Genomic DNA, 17,067 nt, shown 5'->3' on the forward strand with positions numbered 1-17,067 from the left:
CAGAACATTCTATCAAAGCTATCAGCGCAAAGAAAAAAGAAGCGAGACAACGCCCCCGGGAGGGCTCGTACCTGCAACCTTTCGATTAACATCCGAACGCGCTATCCGATTGCGCCACGGAGGCAATCGTCCAGCTCTCTCACGACCGTCAGAACATTCCATCAAAGCTATCCGCGCAAAGAAAAAAGAGGCGAGACAACGCCCCTGGGAGGACTCGAACCTCCAACCTTTCGGTTAACAGCCGAACGCGCTATCCGATTGCGCCACGGAGGCGATCGCCCTGTTCTCTCACGACCGTCAGAACATTCCATCAAAGCTATCAGCGCAAAGAAAAAAGAAGCGAGACAACGCCCCCGGGAGGGCTCGAACCTCCAACCTTTCGGTTAACAGCCGAACGCGCTATCCGATTGCGCCACGGAGGCGATCGTCCTGCTCTTTCACGACCGTCAGAACATTCCATCAAAGCTATCAGCGCAAAGAAAAAAGAAGCGAGACAACGCCCCCGGGAGGGCTCGAACCTCCAACCTTTCGGTCAACAGCCCAACGCGCTATCCGATTGCACCAAGGAGGCGATCGTCCAGCTCTCTCACGCCCGTCAGTATATTCCATCAAAGCTATCAGCGCAAAGAGAAAACAAGCGAGACAACGCCCCCGGGAGGGCTCGAACCTCCAACCTTTCGGTTAACAACCCAACGAGCTAGCAGACTGCGCCACGGAGGATATCGTTCTGCTCTCTTACCACCGTCAGAACTTTTTTCTATGCTATCAGCGCAAAGAAAAAAAATAGCGACACACCGCCACCGGGAGGGCTCTAACCTCCAACCTTTAGGTTGACAGCCGAATGCGCTAGCCGATTACGCCACGGAGGCAATCGTGGTGCTCTCTCACCACCATCAGAACATTCCATCAAAGCTATCAGCGCAAAAAAAAGAAGCAAGACAACGTCCCCGGGAGGGCTCGAACCTCCAACCTTTCAGTTAACAGCCGATCGCGTAAGCCAAATGCGCACCGGAGGCAGTCGTGCTGTACTCTCATCACCATCAGAACATTTCTCCAAAGCTATCAGCGCAAAGAAAAAAAGCGACACACCGCCCGCGGGAGGGCTCGAACCTCCAACCTTTCAGTTAACTGCCTAACGCGCTAGCCGATTGCGCAACGGAGGCAATCGTCCTGCTCTTTCACGAGTGTCAGAACATTCCATCAAAGCTATCAGCGCAAAGAAAAAAGAAGCGAGACAACGCCCACGGGAGCGCTCGAACCTCCAACCTTTCGGTTAACAGCTTAACGCGCGAGCCAATTGCGCCACGGAGGCAATCGTGCTGCTCTCGCACGACCGTCAGAACATTCCATCAAAGCTATCAGCGCAAAGAAAAAAGAAGCGAGACAACGCCCCCGGGAGGGCTAGAACCTCCAACCTTTCGGTTAATAGCCGAATGCGCTATCCGATTGCGCCACGGAGGCAATCGTCCAGCTCTCTCACGACCGTCAGAACATTCCATCAAAGCTATCAGCGCAAAAAAAGGAAGCGAGACAATGCCCCCGGGAGGGCTCGAACCTCCAACCTTTCGGTTAACAGCCGAACGTGCTAGCCAATTGCGCCACGGAGGCAGTCGTGCTGCTCTCTTACCACCGTCAGAACATTTCTCCAAAGCTGTCAGCGCAAAGAAAAAAAAAAGCGACACACCGCCCGTGGGGGGGCTCGAACCTCCAACCTTTCGGTAAACAGCTGAACCCGCTAGCCGATTGCGACACGGAGGCAATCGTGCTGCTCTCTCACCACCGTCAGAACATTCCATCAAAGCTATCAGCGTAAAGAAAAAAGAAGCGAGACAACGCCCCCGGGAGGGCTCGAACCTCCAACCTTTCGGTTAACAGCCGAACGCGCTATCCGATTGCGCCACGGAGGCGATCGTCCTGCTCTTTCACGACCGTCAGAACATTCCATCAAAGCTATCAGCGCAAAGAAAAAAGAAGCGAGACAACGCCCCCGGGAGGGCCCGAACCTCCAACCTTTCGGTCAACAGCGCAACGCGCTATCCGATTGCACCACGGAGGCGATCGTCCAGCTCTCTCACGACCGCCAGTATATTCCATCAGAGCTATCAGCGCAAGGAAAAAAGAAGCGAGACAACGCCCCAGAAGGGCTCGAACCTCCAACCTTTCGGTTAACAGCCGAACGCGCTATTCGATTGCGCCACGGAGGCAATCGTCCTGCTCTCTCACGACCGTCAGAACATTCTATCAAAGCTATCAGCGCAAAGAAAACAGAAGCGAGACAACGCCCCCGGGAGGGCTCGTACCTGCAACCTTTCGGTTAACATCCGAACGCGCTATCCGATTGCGCCACGGAGGCAATCGTCCAGCTCTCTCACGACCGTCAGAACATTCCATCAAAGCTATCCGCGCAAAGAAAAAAGAAGCGAGACAACGTCCCTGGGAGGACTCGAACCTCCAAAATTTCGGTTACCAGCCGAACGCGCTATCCGATTGCGCCACGGAGGCGATTGTCCTGTTCTCTCACGACCGTCAGAACATTCCATCAAAGCTATCAGCGCAAAGAAAAAAGAAGCGAGACAACGCCCCCGGGAGGGCTCGAACCTCCAACCTTTCGGTTAACAGCCGAACGCGCTATCCGATTGCGCCACGGAGGCAATCGTCCTGCTCTCTCACGCCCGTAAGAACATTCCATCAAAGCTATGAGCGCAAAGAAAAAAGAAGCGACACCTCGCCCCCGGGAGGGCTCGAACCTCCAACCTTTCGGTTAACAACCCAACGAGCTAGCAGACTGCGCCACGGAGGATATCGTTCTGCTCTCTTACCACCGTCAGAACTTTTTTCTATGCTATCAGCGCAAAGAACAAAAATAGCGACACACCGCCACCGGGAGGGCTCTAACCTCCAACCTTTAGGTTGACAGCCGAATGCGCTAGCCGATTACGCCACGGAGGCAATCGTGGTGCTCTCTCATCACCATCAGAACATTTCTCCAAAGCTATCAGCGCAAAGAAAAAAAGCGACACACCGCCCACGGGAGGGCTCGAACCTCCAACCTTTCAGTTAACTGCCTAACGCGCTAGCCGATTGCGCCACGGAGGCAATCGTCCTGCTCTTTCACGAGCGTCAGAACATTCCATCAAAGCTATCAGCGCAAAGAAAAAAGAAGCGAGACAACGTCCACGGGAGCGCTCGAACCTCCAACCTTTCGGTTAACAGCTTAACGCGCGAGCCAATTGCGCCACGGAGGCAATCGTGCTGCTCTCGCACGACCGTCAGAACATTCCATCAAAGCTATCAGCGCAAAGAAAAAAGAAGCGAGACAACGCCCCCGGGAGGGCTAGAACCTCCAACCTTTCGGTTAATAGCCGAATGCGCTATCCGATTGCGCCACGGAGGCAATCGTCCAGCTCTCTCACGACCGTCAGAACATTCCATCAAAGCTATCAGCGCAAAAAAAGGAAGCGAGACAACGCCCCCGGGAGGGCTCGAACCTCCAACCTTTTGGTTAACAGCCGAACGTGCTAGCCAATTGCGCCACGGAGGCAATCGTCCAGCTCTCTCACGACCGTCAGAACATTCCATCAAAGCTATCAGCGCAAAAAAAGGAAGCGAGACAACGCCCCCGGGAGGGCTCGAACCTCCAACCTTTTGGTTAAGCGGAGATGCACAAGCGGCTAAACGACAAGTACCTCCCGGCCACAAACCACGTGGAGCATCCGGAATACGACGGCGCGCCCAACCCGCTGCTCGACCGCGAGATCGAGGAGTGGGAGGTGCGCCAGGCAACGAACGCCCTGAACTGTCGCTCAGCCGCGGGACCGGACAAAGTGACAAACAAGGCTCTGCGTAACATCAGCGACGCTGCAGTCTCGGCCCTGACGAAGTACTTCAACGCCTGCTGGACGAGCGGAAGCCTTCCCAAGCAGTGGAAGACGGCCAAGACGATACTACTGCCCAAGCCCAACAAGCCGCCGGGAATAGAGGGCCTGCGCCCCATCTCGCTCACGTCCTGCGTGGGCAAGGTGTTGGAGCACGTCCTCAACAACCGGTGGCAGCGGTACTTGGAGGAGAACGGTCACTACAACGACTCCATGCTGGGATTCCGGTCTCGCCTGGGGACGCAAGACGCGATGTTGCTGCTGCAACGCGAGGTACTAGAGCCAGCCGGAGGCGTTCCGCAGAAAGACAACCGGGCCATTCTCGGCCTGGACCTGCAGAGCGCCTTCGATAAGGTGGAGCACTCGGCCATCCTTGCCTGCGTGGCAAAGCTCAACATGGGCAAGCGCACGTACGACTACGTAAGATCCTTCCTCACTCGTCGCACGGCGAGGCTAGAGGTGGGAGGCGAACGACTCGAAGAGAGGGAGCTAGGAAGCGTCGGAACCCCACAAGGGTCCGTGATATCCCCGCTTCTATTCAACATCGTGATGATCGCCGTCGCCAAGAGCCTTGACGCGCTCGGACCGAAGATCCGGTACTGCATCTATGCCGATGACGTCACGATATGGGCGACGGGCGGCAGTGACGGCGACATCGAGGCCGGACTGCAGGCAGCGATCGACGCCGTGGAGACCAGGCTGAGAGACACGGGGCTGAAGTGCTCGCCACAGAAGTCCCAGTTATTGGTGCTCCCACCACCGGGAAGATGGAGAAAGCGGGCCGCGGAAGAAGCGGAACGCAACATAGTCGTCCGAGCCAGCGACGGCACGCCGGTCCCGCACGTCCAGAGCCTCCGAGTACTAGGCATGTACGTGGACGCCCACCGCACGAACGGGACGGCAGCCAACCACATAGTAACGAAGATCGGGATAGCGACGAGACTCGTCAAGAGGGTCACGTCGAGGTCCCGAGGAATCCGAGAAGCGAGCCTCCTGCGACTGCTGCAGGCCTTTGCAGTTAGCCACGCAGCATACGCGGGGGCCTTTCACAAGTGGACGGAAGCGGAGAGGAAGCGAATCGACGCGGCCATCCGCAAGGCGTATGCGGGTGCCATGGGCCTGCTCAACGGCACCAAGACGACGGCCTTGCTATCTCTGGGAGCGCACAACACGCTCTCGGAGATCGGCGAGGCCCAACGTACTGCTCAATTGACGCGCCTGGGCCGCACCGCGGTCGGCAGGCGGCTGCTGGAACGAGTGGGCCTGTCCTCCCCCGAGGAACAAGACCACGAAACGTCTCCACTCACGGAGTCAACCATGCGAAGACTGGTGGTGTATCCGCTGCCAAAGAACATGGGTCCCGGCGAAAGCGAGGGACGACGAGCGGCGCGAGCCAGGGCGCTGCTGCTGCAACATCAGAACGACGAGGGCGCCGTCTACGTGGACGTGGCCAAAGTCAAGAACAAGGACGCCTACGTGGCGGCGGCGGTCGCCGCAACGACGGGCAAGATCGTCACGTCATGCAGCGTGCGTACGCGGAGCGCGAGCCAGGCCGAGGAGATGGCGATAGCCTTGGCGGCGCGCTCCCCGGGCGTGCGGACAATACTCAGTGACAGCAAGACGGCCATCCGTAGCTTCTCGCGCGGAGCCGTGTGCGGGGCGGCTGCTAGGGCGTTGGCAAGCGACGAGTCCAAGTCGAGGCTGACGCTAAAATGGTTCCCGGCTCACATGGGTAGGGACCTGATACCAGGATCTCCGAACCGCAACGAGGAGGCGGATGCCGCGGCCCGTGGTCTCGCCACGTGCCGGACCGCGGCCGCGCCCGCCTCCGAAGACACGACGGCGACCAAAGAAGAAGGCGAGGAGCAGCTGCTCGATTACGGCGACATCCTCGCGTGGTACAGGGAGCAACGGCGTGGCTTCCCGCCTCCGCACAGGGATCTTACCCGGTGGGAGGCGGTGAGGTTGCGCCAGCTCCAAACCGAGACTGTGCTGACCCCATCGCTAGCGCGACACGTGTGCCCCGAACTCTACGTGAGTGAAATGTGCAGTGTGTGCGCGAGCGCGAGAGCCACCCTGGCTCACATACTCTGGGGATGTGACGCAGACAGCGCGGACGGTCCGGTGTTACCGCCGCAAGTAGAACAGCGTGTGGGGTCTACGGACCCAGAAGACCAGCGAAGGGCCGTCCGGCAGCTCGAGGTCGCACTGGCGCTGCAAAGGCGAAAGGGGGACACCCTCAGTAACCCGAGCGGCGACGGGGCACGAAGGCCTTGAGGTCTAGGCCCGCGTGACATTAGGACTTCTAGTGTAACGTGAGATAGGGTGAACCCCACGCCCTGCGCGGCCGGAGGGAATCCCGCATGCTGGAACCCAATAAAGTTTATTCTCTCTCTCTTGGTTAACAGCCGAACGTGCTAGCCAATTGCGCCACGGAGGCAGTCGTGCTGCTCTCTTACCACCGTCAGAACATTTCTCCAAAGCTGTCAGCGCAAAGAAAAAAAGCGACACACCGCCCGCGGGGGGCTCGAACCTCCAACCTTTCGTTTAACAGCCGAACGCGCTATCCGATTGCGCCACGGAGGCGATCGTCCTGTTCTCTCACGACCGTCAGAACATTCCATCAAAGCTATCAGCGCAAAGAAAAAGGAAGCGAGACAACGCCCCCGGGAGGGCTCGAACCTCCAACCTTTCGGTTAACAGCCGAACGCGCTATCCGATTGCGCCACGGAGGCAATCGTCCTGCTCTCTCACGCCCGTAAGAACATTCCATCAAAGCTATCAGCGCAAAGAAAAAAGAAGTGAGACAACGCCCCCGGGAGGGCTCGAACCTCCAACCTCTCGGTTAACAGCCGAACGCGCTATCCGATTGCGCCACGGAGGCAATCGTCCAGCTCTCTCACGACCGTCAGTATATTCCATCAAAGCTATCAGCGCAAAGAAAAAAGAAGCGACACCTCGCCCCCGGGAGGGCTCGAACCTCCAACCTTTCGGTTAACAGCCGAACGCGCTATCCGATTGCGCCACGGAGGCGATCGCCCTGTTCTCTCACGACCGTCAGAACATTCCATCAAAGCTATCAGCGCAAAGAAAAAAGAAGCGAGACAACGCCCCCGGGAGGGCTCGAACCTCCAACCTTTCGGTTAACAGCCGAACGCGCTATCCGATTACGCCCCGGAGGCGAGCGTCCTGCTCTTTCACGACCGTCAGAACATTCCATCAAAGCTATCAGCGCAAAGAAAAAAGAAGCGAGACAATGCCCCCGGGAGGGCTCGAACCTCCAACCTTTCGGTCAACAGCCCAACGCGCTATCCGATATCACCACGGAGGCGATCATCCAGCTCTCTCACGACCGTCAGTATATTCTATCAAAGCTATCAGCGCAAAGAAAAAAGAAGCGAGACAACGCCCCCGGGAGGGCTCGAACCTTTAACCTTTCGGTTAACAGCCGAACGCGCTATCCGATTGCGCCACGGAGGCAATCGTCCTGCTCTCTCACGACCGTCAGAACATTCTATCAAAGCTATCAGCGCAAAGAAAAAAGAAGCGAGACAACGCCCCCGGGAGGGCTCGTACCTGCAACCTTTCGGTTAACATCCGATCGCGCTATCCGATTGCGCCACGGAGGCAATCGTCCAGCTCTCTCACGACCGTCAGAACATTCCATCAAAGCTATCCGCGCAAAGAAAAAAGAAGCGAGACAACGCCCCTGGGAGGACTCGAACCTCCAACCTTTCGGTTAACAGCCGAACGCGCTATCCGATTGCGCCACGGAGGCGATCGCCCTGTTCTCTCACGACCGTCAGAACATTCCATCAAAGCTATCAGCGCAAAGAAAAAAGAAGCGAGACAACGCCCCCGGGAGGGCTCGAACCTCCAACCTTTCGGTTAACAGCCGAACGCGCTATCCGATTGCGCCACGGAGGCGATCGTCCTGCTCTTTCACGACCGTCAGAACATTCCATCAAAGCTATCAGCGCAAAGAAAAAAGAAGCGAGACAACACCCCCGGGAGGGCTCGAACCTCCAACCTTTCGGTCAACAGCCCAACGCGCTATCCGATTGCACCACGGAGGCGATCATCCAGCTCTCTCACGCCCGTCAGTATATTCCATCAAAGCTATCAGCGCAAAGAGAAAACAAGCGAGACAACGCCCCCGGGAGGGCTCGTACCTGCAACCTTTCGGTTAACATCCGAACGCGCTATCCGATTGCGCCACGGAGGCAATCGTCCAGCTCTCTCACGACCGTCAGAACATTCCATCAAAGCTATCCGCGCAAAGAAAAAAGAAGCGAGACAACGCCCCTGGGAGGACTCGAACCTCCAACATTTCGGTTAACAGCCGAACGCGCTATCCGATTGCGCCATGGAGGCGATCGTCCTGTTCTCTCACGACCGTCAGAACATTCCATCAAAGCTATCAGCGCAAAGAAAAAAGAAGCGAGACAACGACCCCGGGAGGGCTCGAACCTCCAACCTTTCGGTTAACAGCCGAACGCGCTATCCGATTGCGCCACGGAGGCAATCGTCCTGCTCTCTCACGCCCGTAAGAACATTCCATCAAAGCTATGAGCGCAAAGAAAAAAGAAGCGACACCTCGCCCCCGGGAGGGCTCGAACCTCCAACCTTTCGGTTAACAACCCAACGAGCTAGCAGACTGCGCCACGGAGGATATCGTTCTGCTCTCTTACCACCGTCAGAACTTTTTTCTATGCTATCAGCGCAAAGAACAAAAATAGCGACACACCGCCACCGGGAGGGCTCTAACCTCCAACCTTTAGGTTGACAGCCGAATGCGCTAGCCGATTACGCCACGGAGGCAATCGTGGTGCTCTCTCACCACCATCAGAACATTCCATCAAAGCTATCAGCGCAAAAAAAAGAAGCAAGACAACGTCCCCGGGAGGGCTCGAACCTCCAACCTTTCAGTTAACAGCCGATCGCGTAAGCCAAATGCGCACCGGAGGCAGTCGTGCTGTACTCTCATCACCATCAGAACATTTCTCCAAAGCTATCAGCGCAAAGAAAAAAAGCGACACACCGCCCACGGGAGGGCTCGAACCTCCAACCTTTCAGTTAACTGCCTAACGCGCTAGCCGATTGCGCCACGGAGGCAATCGTCCTGCTCTTTCACGAGCGTCAGAGCATTCCATCAAAGCTATCAGCGCAAAGAAAAAAGAAGCGAGACAACGCCCACGGGAGCGCTCGAACCTCCAACCTTTCGGTTAACAGCTTAACGCGCGAGCCAATTGCGCCACGGAGGCAATCGTGCTGCTCTCGCACGACCGTCAGAACATTCCATCAAAGCTATCAGCGCAAAGAAAAAAGAAGCGAGACAACGCCCCCGGGAGGGCTAGAACCTCCAACCTTTCGGTTAATAGCCGAATGCGCTATCCGATTGCGCCACGGAGGCAATCGTCCAGCTCTCTCACGACCGTCAGAACATTCCATCAAAGCTATCAGCGCAAAAAAAGGAAGCGAGACAACGCCCCCGGGAGGGCTCGAACCTCCAACCTTTTGGTTAACAGCCGAACGTGCTAGCCAATTGCGCCACGGAGGCAGTCGTGCTGCTCTCTTACCACCGTCAGAACATTTCTCCAAAGCTGTCAGCGCAAAGAAAAAAAAGCGACACCTCGCCCCTGGGAGGGCTCGAACCTCCAACCTTTCGTTTAACAGCCGAACGTGCTAGCCAATTGCGCCACGGAGGCAGTCGTGCTGCTCTCTTACCACCGTCAGAACATTTCTCCAAAGCTGTCAGCGCAAAGAAAAAAAGCGACACACCGCCCGCGGGGGGCTCGAACCTCCAACGTTTCGGTAAACAGCTGAACGCGCTAGCCGATTGCGACACGGAGGCAATCGTGCTGCTCTCTCACCACCGTCAGAACATTCCATCAAAGCTATCAGCATAAAGAAAAAAGAAGCGAGACAACGCCCCCGGGAGGACTCGAACCTCCAACCTTTCGGTTAACAGCCGAACGCGCTATCCGATTGCGTCACGGAGGCGATCGTCCTACTCTTTCACGACCGTCAGAACATTCCATCAAAGCTATCAGCGCAAAAAAAAAGAAGCAAGACAACGTCCCCGGGAGGGCTCGAACCTCCAACCTTTCAGTTAACAGCCGATCGCGTAAGCCAAATGCGCACCGGAGGCAGTCGTGCTGTACTCTCATCACCATCAGAACATTTCTCCAAAGCTATCAGCGCAAAGAAAAAAAGCGACACACCGCCCGCGGGAGGGCTCGAACCTCCAACCTTTCAGTTAACTGCCTAACGCGCTAGCCGATTGCGCAACGGAGGCAATCGTCCTGCTCTTTCACGAGCGTCAGAACATTCCATCAAAGCTATCAGCGCAAAGAAAAAAGAAGCGAGACAACGCCCACGGGAGCGCTCGAACCTCCAACCTTTCGGTTAACAGCTTAACGCGCGAGCCAATTGCGCCACGGAGCAATCGTGCTGCTCTCGCACGACCGTCAGAACATTCCATCAAAGCTATCAGCGCCAAGAAAAAAGAAGCGAGACAACGCCCCCGGGAGGGCTAGAACCTCCATCCTTTCGGTTAATAGCCGAATGCGCTATCCGATTGCGCCACGGAGGCAATCGTCCAGCTCTCTCACGACCGTCAGAACATTCCATCAAAGCTATGAGCGCAAAAAAAGGAAGCGAGACAATGCCCCCGGGAGGGCTCGAACCTCCAACCTTTCGGTTAACAGCCGAACGTGCTAGCCAATTGCGCCACGGAGGCAGTCGTGCTGCTCTCTTACCACCGTCAGAACATTTCTCCAAAGCTGTCAGCGCAAAGAAAAAAAAGCGACACACCGCCCGTGGGGGGGCTCGAACCTCCAACCTTTCGGTAAACAGCTGAACCCGCTAGCCGATTGCGACACGGAGGCAATCGTGCTGCTCTCTCACCACCGTCAGAACATTCCATCAAAGCTATCAGCGTAAAGAAAAAAAAAGCGACACACCGCCCGTGGGGGGGCTCGAACCTCCAACCTTTCGGTAAACAGCTGAACCCGCTAGCCGATTGCGACACGGAGGCAATCGTGCTGCTCTCTCACCACCGTCAGAACATTCCATCAAAGCTATCAGCGTAAAGAAAAAAGAAGCGAGACAACGCCCCCGGGAGGGCTCGAACCTCCAACCTTTCGGTTAACAGCCGAACGCGCTATCCGATTGCGCCACGGAGGCGATCGTCCTGCTCTTTCACGACCGTCAGAACATTCCATCAAAGCTATCAGCGCAAAGAAAAAAGAAGCGAGACAACGCCCCCGGGAGGGCTCGAACCTCCAACCTTTCGGTTAACAGCCGAACGCGCTATCCGATTGCGCCACGGAGGCAATCGTCCTGCTCTCTCACGCCCGTAAGAACATTCCATCAAAGTTATCAGCGCAAAGAAAAAAGAAGTGAGACAACGCCCCCGGGAGGGCTCGAACCTCCAAGCTTTCGGTTAACAGCCGAACGCGCTATCCGATTGCGCCACGGAGGCAATCGTCCAGCCCTCTCACGACCGTCAGTATATTCCATCAAAGCTATCAGCGCAAAGAAAAAAGAAGCGACACCTCGCCCCCGGGAGGGCTCGAACCTCCAACCTTTCGGTTAACAACCCAACGAGCTAGCCGACTGCGCCACGGAGGATATCGTTCTGCTCTCTTACCACCGTCAGAACTTTTTTCTATGCTATCAGCGCAAAGAAAAAAAATAGCGACACACCGCCACAAGGAGGGCTCTAACATCCAACCTTTAGGTTGACAGCCGAATGCGCTAGCTGATTACGCCACGGAGGCAATCGTGCTGCTCTCTCACCACCGTAAGAACATTCCATCAAAGCTATCAGCATAAAGAAAAAAGAAGCGAGACAACGCCCCCGGGAGGGCTCGAACCTCCAACCTTTCGGTTAACAGCCGAACGCGATATCCGATTGCGCCACGGTGGCGATCGTCCTGCTCTTTCACGACCGTCAGAACATTCCATCAAAGCTATCAGCGCAAAGAAAAAAGAAGCGAGACAACGCCCCCGGGAGGGCTCGAACCTCCAACCTTTCGGTCAACAGCCCAACGCGCTATCCGATTGCGCCACGGAGGCGATCGTCCTGCTCTTTCACGACCGTCAGAACATTCCATCAAAGCTATCAGCGCAAAGAAAAAAGAAGCGAGACAACGCCCCCGCGAGGGCTCGAACCTTTAACCTTTCGGTTAACAGCCGAACGCGCTATCCGATTGCGCCACGGAGGCAATCGTCCTGCTCTCTCACGACCGTCAGAACATTCTATCAAAGCTATCAGCGCAAAGAAAAAAGAAGCGAGACAACGCCCCCGGGAGGGCTCGTACCTGCAACCTTTCGATTAACATCCGAACGCGCTATCCGATTGCGCCACGGAGGCAATCGTCCAGCTCTCTCACGACCGTCAGAACATTCCATCAAAGCTATCCGCGCAAAGAAAAAAGAAGCGAGACAACGCCCCTGGGAGGACTCGAACCTCCAACCTTTCGGTTAACAGCCGAACGCGCTATCCGATTGCGCCACGGAGGCGATCGCCCTGTTCTCTCACGACCGTCAGAACATTCCATCAAAGCTATCAGCGCAAAGAAAAAAGAAGCGAGACAACGCCCCCGGGAGGGCTCGAACCTCCAACCTTTCGGTTAACAGCCGAACGCGCTATCCGATTGCGCTACGGAGGCGATCGTCCTGCTCTTTCACGACCGTCAGAACATTCCATCAAAGCTATCAGCGCAAAGAAAAAAGAAGCGAGACAACGCCCCCGGGAGGGCTCGAACCTCCAACCTTTCGGTCAACAGCCCAACGCGCTATCCGATTGCACCACGGAGGCGATCGTCCAGCTCTCTCACGCCCGTCAGTATATTCCATCAAAGCTATCAGCGCAAAGAGAAAACAAGCGAGACAACGCCCCCGGGAGGGCTCGTACCTGCAACCTTTCGGTTAACATCCGAACGCGCTATCCGATTGCGCCACGGAGGCAATCGTCCAGCTCTCTCACGACCGTCAGAACATTCCATCAAAGCTATCCGCGCAAAGAAAAAAAGAAGCGAGACAACGCCCCTGGGAGGACTCGAACCTCCAACCTTTCGGTTAACAGCCGAACGCGCTATCCGATTGCGCCACGGAGGCGATCGTCCTGTTCTCTCACGACCGTCAGAACATTCCATCAAAGCTATCAGCGCAAAGAAAAAAGAAGCGAGACAACCCCCCCGGGAAGGCTCGAACCTCCAACCTTTCGGTTAACAGCCGAACGCGCTATCCGACTGCGCCACGGAGGCAATCGTCCTGCTCTCTCACGCCCGTAAGAACATTCCATCAAAGCTATGAGCGCAAAGAAAAAAGAAGCGACACCTCGCCCCCGGGAGGGCTCGAACCTCCAACCTTTCGGTTAACAACCCAACGAGCTAGCAGACTGCGCCACGGAGGATATCGTTCTGCTCTCTTACCACCGTCAGAACTTTTTTCTATGCTATCAGCGCAAAGAAAAAAAATAGCGACACACCGCCACCGGGAGGGCTCTAACCTCCAACCTTTAGGTTGACAGCCGAATGCGCTAGCCGATTACGCCACGGAGGCAATCGTGGTGCTCTCTCACCACCATCAGAACATTCCATCAAAGCTATCAGCGCAAAAAAAAAAGAAGCAAGACAACGTCCCCGGGAGGGCTCGAACCTCCAACCTTTCAGTTAACAGCCGATCGCGTAAGCCAAATGCGCACCGGAGGCAGTCGTGCTGTACTCTCATCACCATCAGAACATTTCTCCAAAGCTATCAGCGCAAAGAAAAAAAGCGACACACCGCCCGCGGGAGGGCTCGAACCTCCAACCTTTCAGTTAACTGCCTAACGCGCTAGCCGATTGCGCAACGGAGGCAATCGTCCTGCTCTTTCACGAGCGTCAGAACATTCCATCAAAGCTATCAGCGCAAAGAAAAAGAAGCGAGACAACGCCCACGGGAGCGCTCGAACCTCCAACCTTTCGGTTAACAGCTTAACGCGCGAGCCAATTGCGCCACGGAGGCAATCGTGCTGCTCTCGCACGACCGTCAGAACATTCCATCAAAGCTATCAGCGCAAAGAAAAAAGAAGCGAGACAACGCCCCCGGGAGGGCTAGAACCTCCAACCTTTCGGTTAATAGCCGAATGCGCTATCCGATTGCGCCACGGAGGCAATCGTCCAGCTCTCTCACGACCGTCAGAACATTCCATCAAAGCTATCAGCGCAAAAAAAGGAAGCGAGACAATGCCCCCGGGAGGGCTCGAACCTCCAACCTTTCGGTTAACAGCCGAACGTGCTAGCCAATTGCGCCACGGAGGCAGTCGTGCTGCTCTCTTACCACCGTCAGAACATTTCTCCAAAGCTGTCAGCGCAAAGAAAAAAAAAGCGACACACCGCCCGTGGGGGGGGCTCGAACCTCCAACCTTTCGGTAAACAGCTGAACCCGCTAGCCGATTGCGACACGGAGGCAATCGTGCTGCTCTCTCACCACCGTCAGAACATTCCATCAAAGCTATCAGCGTAAAGAAAAAAGAAGCGAGACAACGCCCCCGGGAGGGCTCGAACCTCCAACCTTTCGGTTAACAGCCGAACGCGCTATCCGATTGCGCCACGGAGGCGATCGTCCTGCTCTTTCACGACCGTCAGAACATTCCATCAAAGCTATCAGCGCAAAGAAAAAAGAAGCGAGACAACGCCCCCGGGAGAGCCCGAACCTCCAACCTTTCGGTCAACAGCGCAACGCGCTATCCGATTGCACCACGGAGGCGATCGTCCAGCTCTCTCACGACCGCCAGTATATTCCATCAGAGCTATCAGCGCAAGGAAAAAAGAAGCGAGACAACGCCCCAGAAGGGCTCGAACCTCCAACCTTTCGGTTAACAGCCGAACGCGCTATTCGATTGCGCCACGGAGGCAATCGTCCTGCTCTCTCACGACCGTCAGAACATTCTATCAAAGCTATCAGCGCAAAGAAAACAGAAGCGAGACAACGCCCCCGGGAGGGCTCGTACCTGCAACCTTTCGGTTAACATCCGAACGCGCTATCCGATTGCGCCACGGAGGCAATCGTCCAGCTCTCTCACGACCGTCAGAACATTCCATCAAAGCTATCCGCGCAAAGAAAAAAGAAGTGAGACAACGCCCCTGGGAGGACTCGAACCTCCAACATTTCGGTTAACAGCCGAACGCGCTATCCGATTGCGCCACGGAGGCGATCGTCCTGTTCTCTCACGACCGTCAGAACATTCCATCAAAGCTATCAGCGCAAAGAAAAAAGAAGCGAGACAACGCCCCCGGGAGGGCTCGAACCTCCAACCTTTCGGTTAACAGCCGAACGCGCTATCCGATTGCGCCACGGAGGCAATCGTCCAGCTCTCTCACGCCCGTAAGAACATTCCATCAAAGCTATGAGCGCAAAGAAAAAAGAAGCGACACCTCGCCCCCGGGAGGGCTCGAACCTCCAACCTTTTGGTTAACAACCCAACGAGCTAGCAGACTGCGCCACGGAGGATATCGTTCTGCTCTCTTACCACCGTCAGAACTTTTTTCTATGCTATCAGCGCAAAGAACAAAAATAGCGACACACCGCCACCGGGAGGGCTCTAACCTCCAACCTTTAGGTTGACAGCCGAATGCGCTAGCCGATTACGCCACGGAGGCAATCGTGGTGCTCTCTCACCACCATCAGAACATTCCATCAAAGCTATCAGCGCAAAAAAAAGAAGCAAGACAACGTCCCCGGGAGGGCTCGAACCTCCAACCTTTCAGTTAACAGCCGATCGCGTAAGCCAAATGCGCACCGGAGGCAGTCGTGCTGTACTCTCATCACCATCAGAACATTTCTCCAAAGCTATCAGCGCAAAGAAAAAAAGCGACACACCGCCCACGGGAGGGCTCGAACCTCCAACCTTTCTGTTAACTGCCTAACGCGCTAGCCGATTGCGCCACGGAGGCAATCGTCCTGCTCTTTCACGAGCGTCAGAACATTCCATCAAAGCTATCAGCGCAAAGAAAAAAGAAGCGAGACAACGCCCACGGGAGCGCTCGAACCTCCAACCTTTCGGTTAACAGCTTAACGCGCGAGCCAATTGCGCCACGGAGGCAATCGTGCTGCTCTCGCACGACCGTCAGAACATTCCATCAAAGCTATCAGCGCAAAGAAAAAAGAAGCGAGACAACGCCCCCGGGAGGGCTAGAACCTCCAACCTTTCGGTTAATAGCCGAATGCGCTATCCGATTGCGCCACGGAGGCAATCGTCCAGCTCTCTCACGACCGTCAGAACATTCCATCAAAGCTATCAGCGCAAAAAAAGGAAGCGAGACAACGCCCCCGGGAGGGCTCGAACCTCCAACCTTTTGGGTAACAGCCGAACGTGCTAGCCAATTGCGCCACGGAGGCAGTCGTGCTGCTCTCTTACCACCGTCAGAACATTTCTCCAAAGCTGTCAGCGCAAAGAAAAAAAAGCGACACCTCGCCCCTGGGAGGGCTCGAACCTCCAACCTTTCGGTTAACAGCCGAACGTGCTAGCCAATTGCGCCACGGAGGCAGTCGTGCTGCTCTCTTACCACCGTCAGAACATTTCTCCAAAGCTGTCAGCGCAAAGAAAAAAAGCGACACACCGCCCGCGGGGGGCTCGAACCTCCAACCTTTCGTTTAACAGCCGAACGCGCTATCCGATTGCGCCACGGAGGCGATCGTCCTGTTCTCTCACGACCGTCAGAACATTCCATCAAAGCTATCAGCGCAAAGAAAAAGGAAGCGAGACAACGCCCCCGGGAGGGCTCGAACCTCCAACCTTTCGGTTAACAGCCGAACGCGCTATCCGATTGCGCCACGGAGGCAATCGTCCTGCTCTCTCACGCCCGTAAGAACATTCCATCAAAGCTATCAGCGCAAAGAAGAAAGAAGTGAGACAACGCCCCCGGGAGGGCTCGAACCTCCAACCTTTCGGTTAACAGCCGAACGCGCTATCCGATTGCGCCACGGAGGCAATCGTCCAGCTCTCTCACGACCGTCAGTATATTCCATCAAAGCTACCAGCGCAAAGAAAAAAGAAGCGACACCTCGCCCCCGGGAGGGCTCGAACCTCCAACCTTTCGGTTAACAGCCGAACGCGCTATCCGATTGCGCCACGGAGGCGATCGCCCTGTTCTCTCACGACCGTCAGAACATTCCATCAAAGCTATCAGCGCAAAGA

At 55.9% G+C, this 17,067-nt stretch overlaps 53 non-coding genes across 53 annotated transcripts; all 53 read right to left on the reverse strand.

The window, feature by feature from the left end:
- Window positions 1-199: 199 nt before the first annotated feature.
- Window positions 200-273, reverse strand: TRNAN-GUU (transfer RNA asparagine (anticodon GUU)). The gene has a single exon. It is a non-coding gene; the product is annotated as a tRNA-Asn (tRNA).
- Window positions 274-348: 75 nt separating this feature from the next.
- TRNAN-GUU (transfer RNA asparagine (anticodon GUU)) lies at window positions 349-422 on the reverse strand. The gene has a single exon. It is a non-coding gene; the product is annotated as a tRNA-Asn (tRNA).
- A 75-nt stretch (window positions 423-497) lies between these two features.
- Window positions 498-571, reverse strand: TRNAN-GUU (transfer RNA asparagine (anticodon GUU)). Its single transcript has one exon. It is a non-coding gene; the product is annotated as a tRNA-Asn (tRNA).
- A 224-nt stretch (window positions 572-795) lies between these two features.
- Window positions 796-869, reverse strand: TRNAD-GUC (transfer RNA aspartic acid (anticodon GUC)). Its single transcript has one exon. It is a non-coding gene; the product is annotated as a tRNA-Asp (tRNA).
- A 518-nt stretch (window positions 870-1,387) lies between these two features.
- On the reverse strand, window positions 1,388-1,461 carry TRNAN-AUU (transfer RNA asparagine (anticodon AUU)). The gene has a single exon. It is a non-coding gene; the product is annotated as a tRNA-Asn (tRNA).
- A 73-nt stretch (window positions 1,462-1,534) lies between these two features.
- Window positions 1,535-1,608, reverse strand: TRNAN-GUU (transfer RNA asparagine (anticodon GUU)). The gene has a single exon. It is a non-coding gene; the product is annotated as a tRNA-Asn (tRNA).
- A 225-nt stretch (window positions 1,609-1,833) lies between these two features.
- TRNAN-GUU (transfer RNA asparagine (anticodon GUU)) lies at window positions 1,834-1,907 on the reverse strand. The gene has a single exon. It is a non-coding gene; the product is annotated as a tRNA-Asn (tRNA).
- A 521-nt stretch (window positions 1,908-2,428) lies between these two features.
- Window positions 2,429-2,502, reverse strand: TRNAT-GGU (transfer RNA threonine (anticodon GGU)). The gene has a single exon. It is a non-coding gene; the product is annotated as a tRNA-Thr (tRNA).
- A 75-nt stretch (window positions 2,503-2,577) lies between these two features.
- On the reverse strand, window positions 2,578-2,651 carry TRNAN-GUU (transfer RNA asparagine (anticodon GUU)). The gene has a single exon. It is a non-coding gene; the product is annotated as a tRNA-Asn (tRNA).
- A 224-nt stretch (window positions 2,652-2,875) lies between these two features.
- Window positions 2,876-2,949, reverse strand: TRNAD-GUC (transfer RNA aspartic acid (anticodon GUC)). The gene has a single exon. It is a non-coding gene; the product is annotated as a tRNA-Asp (tRNA).
- Window positions 2,950-3,320: 371 nt separating this feature from the next.
- TRNAN-AUU (transfer RNA asparagine (anticodon AUU)) lies at window positions 3,321-3,394 on the reverse strand. The gene has a single exon. It is a non-coding gene; the product is annotated as a tRNA-Asn (tRNA).
- A 73-nt stretch (window positions 3,395-3,467) lies between these two features.
- On the reverse strand, window positions 3,468-3,541 carry TRNAN-GUU (transfer RNA asparagine (anticodon GUU)). Its single transcript has one exon. It is a non-coding gene; the product is annotated as a tRNA-Asn (tRNA).
- A 2,995-nt stretch (window positions 3,542-6,536) lies between these two features.
- On the reverse strand, window positions 6,537-6,610 carry TRNAN-GUU (transfer RNA asparagine (anticodon GUU)). Its single transcript has one exon. It is a non-coding gene; the product is annotated as a tRNA-Asn (tRNA).
- A 75-nt stretch (window positions 6,611-6,685) lies between these two features.
- TRNAN-GUU (transfer RNA asparagine (anticodon GUU)) lies at window positions 6,686-6,759 on the reverse strand. Its single transcript has one exon. It is a non-coding gene; the product is annotated as a tRNA-Asn (tRNA).
- Window positions 6,760-6,834: 75 nt separating this feature from the next.
- On the reverse strand, window positions 6,835-6,908 carry TRNAN-GUU (transfer RNA asparagine (anticodon GUU)). The gene has a single exon. It is a non-coding gene; the product is annotated as a tRNA-Asn (tRNA).
- Window positions 6,909-6,983: 75 nt separating this feature from the next.
- TRNAN-GUU (transfer RNA asparagine (anticodon GUU)) lies at window positions 6,984-7,057 on the reverse strand. Its single transcript has one exon. It is a non-coding gene; the product is annotated as a tRNA-Asn (tRNA).
- Window positions 7,058-7,281: 224 nt separating this feature from the next.
- Window positions 7,282-7,355, reverse strand: TRNAN-GUU (transfer RNA asparagine (anticodon GUU)). The gene has a single exon. It is a non-coding gene; the product is annotated as a tRNA-Asn (tRNA).
- A 224-nt stretch (window positions 7,356-7,579) lies between these two features.
- On the reverse strand, window positions 7,580-7,653 carry TRNAN-GUU (transfer RNA asparagine (anticodon GUU)). Its single transcript has one exon. It is a non-coding gene; the product is annotated as a tRNA-Asn (tRNA).
- Window positions 7,654-7,728: 75 nt separating this feature from the next.
- On the reverse strand, window positions 7,729-7,802 carry TRNAN-GUU (transfer RNA asparagine (anticodon GUU)). The gene has a single exon. It is a non-coding gene; the product is annotated as a tRNA-Asn (tRNA).
- A 75-nt stretch (window positions 7,803-7,877) lies between these two features.
- TRNAN-GUU (transfer RNA asparagine (anticodon GUU)) lies at window positions 7,878-7,951 on the reverse strand. Its single transcript has one exon. It is a non-coding gene; the product is annotated as a tRNA-Asn (tRNA).
- Window positions 7,952-8,175: 224 nt separating this feature from the next.
- Window positions 8,176-8,249, reverse strand: TRNAN-GUU (transfer RNA asparagine (anticodon GUU)). The gene has a single exon. It is a non-coding gene; the product is annotated as a tRNA-Asn (tRNA).
- A 75-nt stretch (window positions 8,250-8,324) lies between these two features.
- Window positions 8,325-8,398, reverse strand: TRNAN-GUU (transfer RNA asparagine (anticodon GUU)). The gene has a single exon. It is a non-coding gene; the product is annotated as a tRNA-Asn (tRNA).
- A 224-nt stretch (window positions 8,399-8,622) lies between these two features.
- TRNAD-GUC (transfer RNA aspartic acid (anticodon GUC)) lies at window positions 8,623-8,696 on the reverse strand. Its single transcript has one exon. It is a non-coding gene; the product is annotated as a tRNA-Asp (tRNA).
- A 518-nt stretch (window positions 8,697-9,214) lies between these two features.
- On the reverse strand, window positions 9,215-9,288 carry TRNAN-AUU (transfer RNA asparagine (anticodon AUU)). Its single transcript has one exon. It is a non-coding gene; the product is annotated as a tRNA-Asn (tRNA).
- A 73-nt stretch (window positions 9,289-9,361) lies between these two features.
- On the reverse strand, window positions 9,362-9,435 carry TRNAN-GUU (transfer RNA asparagine (anticodon GUU)). Its single transcript has one exon. It is a non-coding gene; the product is annotated as a tRNA-Asn (tRNA).
- Window positions 9,436-9,804: 369 nt separating this feature from the next.
- On the reverse strand, window positions 9,805-9,878 carry TRNAN-GUU (transfer RNA asparagine (anticodon GUU)). Its single transcript has one exon. It is a non-coding gene; the product is annotated as a tRNA-Asn (tRNA).
- A 518-nt stretch (window positions 9,879-10,396) lies between these two features.
- TRNAN-AUU (transfer RNA asparagine (anticodon AUU)) lies at window positions 10,397-10,470 on the reverse strand. The gene has a single exon. It is a non-coding gene; the product is annotated as a tRNA-Asn (tRNA).
- Window positions 10,471-10,543: 73 nt separating this feature from the next.
- On the reverse strand, window positions 10,544-10,617 carry TRNAN-GUU (transfer RNA asparagine (anticodon GUU)). The gene has a single exon. It is a non-coding gene; the product is annotated as a tRNA-Asn (tRNA).
- Window positions 10,618-10,989: 372 nt separating this feature from the next.
- TRNAN-GUU (transfer RNA asparagine (anticodon GUU)) lies at window positions 10,990-11,063 on the reverse strand. Its single transcript has one exon. It is a non-coding gene; the product is annotated as a tRNA-Asn (tRNA).
- A 75-nt stretch (window positions 11,064-11,138) lies between these two features.
- Window positions 11,139-11,212, reverse strand: TRNAN-GUU (transfer RNA asparagine (anticodon GUU)). Its single transcript has one exon. It is a non-coding gene; the product is annotated as a tRNA-Asn (tRNA).
- Window positions 11,213-11,287: 75 nt separating this feature from the next.
- TRNAN-GUU (transfer RNA asparagine (anticodon GUU)) lies at window positions 11,288-11,361 on the reverse strand. The gene has a single exon. It is a non-coding gene; the product is annotated as a tRNA-Asn (tRNA).
- Window positions 11,362-11,436: 75 nt separating this feature from the next.
- Window positions 11,437-11,510, reverse strand: TRNAN-GUU (transfer RNA asparagine (anticodon GUU)). The gene has a single exon. It is a non-coding gene; the product is annotated as a tRNA-Asn (tRNA).
- A 224-nt stretch (window positions 11,511-11,734) lies between these two features.
- Window positions 11,735-11,808, reverse strand: TRNAN-GUU (transfer RNA asparagine (anticodon GUU)). Its single transcript has one exon. It is a non-coding gene; the product is annotated as a tRNA-Asn (tRNA).
- Window positions 11,809-11,883: 75 nt separating this feature from the next.
- Window positions 11,884-11,957, reverse strand: TRNAN-GUU (transfer RNA asparagine (anticodon GUU)). Its single transcript has one exon. It is a non-coding gene; the product is annotated as a tRNA-Asn (tRNA).
- A 75-nt stretch (window positions 11,958-12,032) lies between these two features.
- Window positions 12,033-12,106, reverse strand: TRNAN-GUU (transfer RNA asparagine (anticodon GUU)). Its single transcript has one exon. It is a non-coding gene; the product is annotated as a tRNA-Asn (tRNA).
- Window positions 12,107-12,330: 224 nt separating this feature from the next.
- On the reverse strand, window positions 12,331-12,404 carry TRNAN-GUU (transfer RNA asparagine (anticodon GUU)). Its single transcript has one exon. It is a non-coding gene; the product is annotated as a tRNA-Asn (tRNA).
- A 75-nt stretch (window positions 12,405-12,479) lies between these two features.
- TRNAN-GUU (transfer RNA asparagine (anticodon GUU)) lies at window positions 12,480-12,553 on the reverse strand. Its single transcript has one exon. It is a non-coding gene; the product is annotated as a tRNA-Asn (tRNA).
- A 75-nt stretch (window positions 12,554-12,628) lies between these two features.
- On the reverse strand, window positions 12,629-12,702 carry TRNAN-GUU (transfer RNA asparagine (anticodon GUU)). Its single transcript has one exon. It is a non-coding gene; the product is annotated as a tRNA-Asn (tRNA).
- Window positions 12,703-12,927: 225 nt separating this feature from the next.
- Window positions 12,928-13,001, reverse strand: TRNAN-GUU (transfer RNA asparagine (anticodon GUU)). Its single transcript has one exon. It is a non-coding gene; the product is annotated as a tRNA-Asn (tRNA).
- Window positions 13,002-13,076: 75 nt separating this feature from the next.
- TRNAN-GUU (transfer RNA asparagine (anticodon GUU)) lies at window positions 13,077-13,150 on the reverse strand. Its single transcript has one exon. It is a non-coding gene; the product is annotated as a tRNA-Asn (tRNA).
- Window positions 13,151-13,374: 224 nt separating this feature from the next.
- On the reverse strand, window positions 13,375-13,448 carry TRNAD-GUC (transfer RNA aspartic acid (anticodon GUC)). Its single transcript has one exon. It is a non-coding gene; the product is annotated as a tRNA-Asp (tRNA).
- Window positions 13,449-13,967: 519 nt separating this feature from the next.
- Window positions 13,968-14,041, reverse strand: TRNAN-AUU (transfer RNA asparagine (anticodon AUU)). The gene has a single exon. It is a non-coding gene; the product is annotated as a tRNA-Asn (tRNA).
- A 73-nt stretch (window positions 14,042-14,114) lies between these two features.
- TRNAN-GUU (transfer RNA asparagine (anticodon GUU)) lies at window positions 14,115-14,188 on the reverse strand. Its single transcript has one exon. It is a non-coding gene; the product is annotated as a tRNA-Asn (tRNA).
- A 225-nt stretch (window positions 14,189-14,413) lies between these two features.
- On the reverse strand, window positions 14,414-14,487 carry TRNAN-GUU (transfer RNA asparagine (anticodon GUU)). The gene has a single exon. It is a non-coding gene; the product is annotated as a tRNA-Asn (tRNA).
- Window positions 14,488-15,008: 521 nt separating this feature from the next.
- TRNAN-GUU (transfer RNA asparagine (anticodon GUU)) lies at window positions 15,009-15,082 on the reverse strand. Its single transcript has one exon. It is a non-coding gene; the product is annotated as a tRNA-Asn (tRNA).
- A 75-nt stretch (window positions 15,083-15,157) lies between these two features.
- TRNAN-GUU (transfer RNA asparagine (anticodon GUU)) lies at window positions 15,158-15,231 on the reverse strand. Its single transcript has one exon. It is a non-coding gene; the product is annotated as a tRNA-Asn (tRNA).
- Window positions 15,232-15,455: 224 nt separating this feature from the next.
- On the reverse strand, window positions 15,456-15,529 carry TRNAD-GUC (transfer RNA aspartic acid (anticodon GUC)). The gene has a single exon. It is a non-coding gene; the product is annotated as a tRNA-Asp (tRNA).
- Window positions 15,530-16,047: 518 nt separating this feature from the next.
- Window positions 16,048-16,121, reverse strand: TRNAN-AUU (transfer RNA asparagine (anticodon AUU)). Its single transcript has one exon. It is a non-coding gene; the product is annotated as a tRNA-Asn (tRNA).
- A 73-nt stretch (window positions 16,122-16,194) lies between these two features.
- Window positions 16,195-16,268, reverse strand: TRNAN-GUU (transfer RNA asparagine (anticodon GUU)). The gene has a single exon. It is a non-coding gene; the product is annotated as a tRNA-Asn (tRNA).
- A 74-nt stretch (window positions 16,269-16,342) lies between these two features.
- On the reverse strand, window positions 16,343-16,416 carry TRNAN-GUU (transfer RNA asparagine (anticodon GUU)). Its single transcript has one exon. It is a non-coding gene; the product is annotated as a tRNA-Asn (tRNA).
- A 221-nt stretch (window positions 16,417-16,637) lies between these two features.
- Window positions 16,638-16,711, reverse strand: TRNAN-GUU (transfer RNA asparagine (anticodon GUU)). The gene has a single exon. It is a non-coding gene; the product is annotated as a tRNA-Asn (tRNA).
- A 75-nt stretch (window positions 16,712-16,786) lies between these two features.
- Window positions 16,787-16,860, reverse strand: TRNAN-GUU (transfer RNA asparagine (anticodon GUU)). Its single transcript has one exon. It is a non-coding gene; the product is annotated as a tRNA-Asn (tRNA).
- Window positions 16,861-16,935: 75 nt separating this feature from the next.
- Window positions 16,936-17,009, reverse strand: TRNAN-GUU (transfer RNA asparagine (anticodon GUU)). Its single transcript has one exon. It is a non-coding gene; the product is annotated as a tRNA-Asn (tRNA).
- Window positions 17,010-17,067: the final 58 nt, after the last annotated feature.

This window comes from Rhipicephalus microplus, unplaced genomic scaffold, assembly GCF_043290135.1.
Source record: "Rhipicephalus microplus isolate Deutch F79 unplaced genomic scaffold, USDA_Rmic scaffold_45, whole genome shotgun sequence".
Classification (NCBI taxonomy): domain Eukaryota; kingdom Metazoa; phylum Arthropoda; class Arachnida; order Ixodida; family Ixodidae; genus Rhipicephalus; species Rhipicephalus microplus.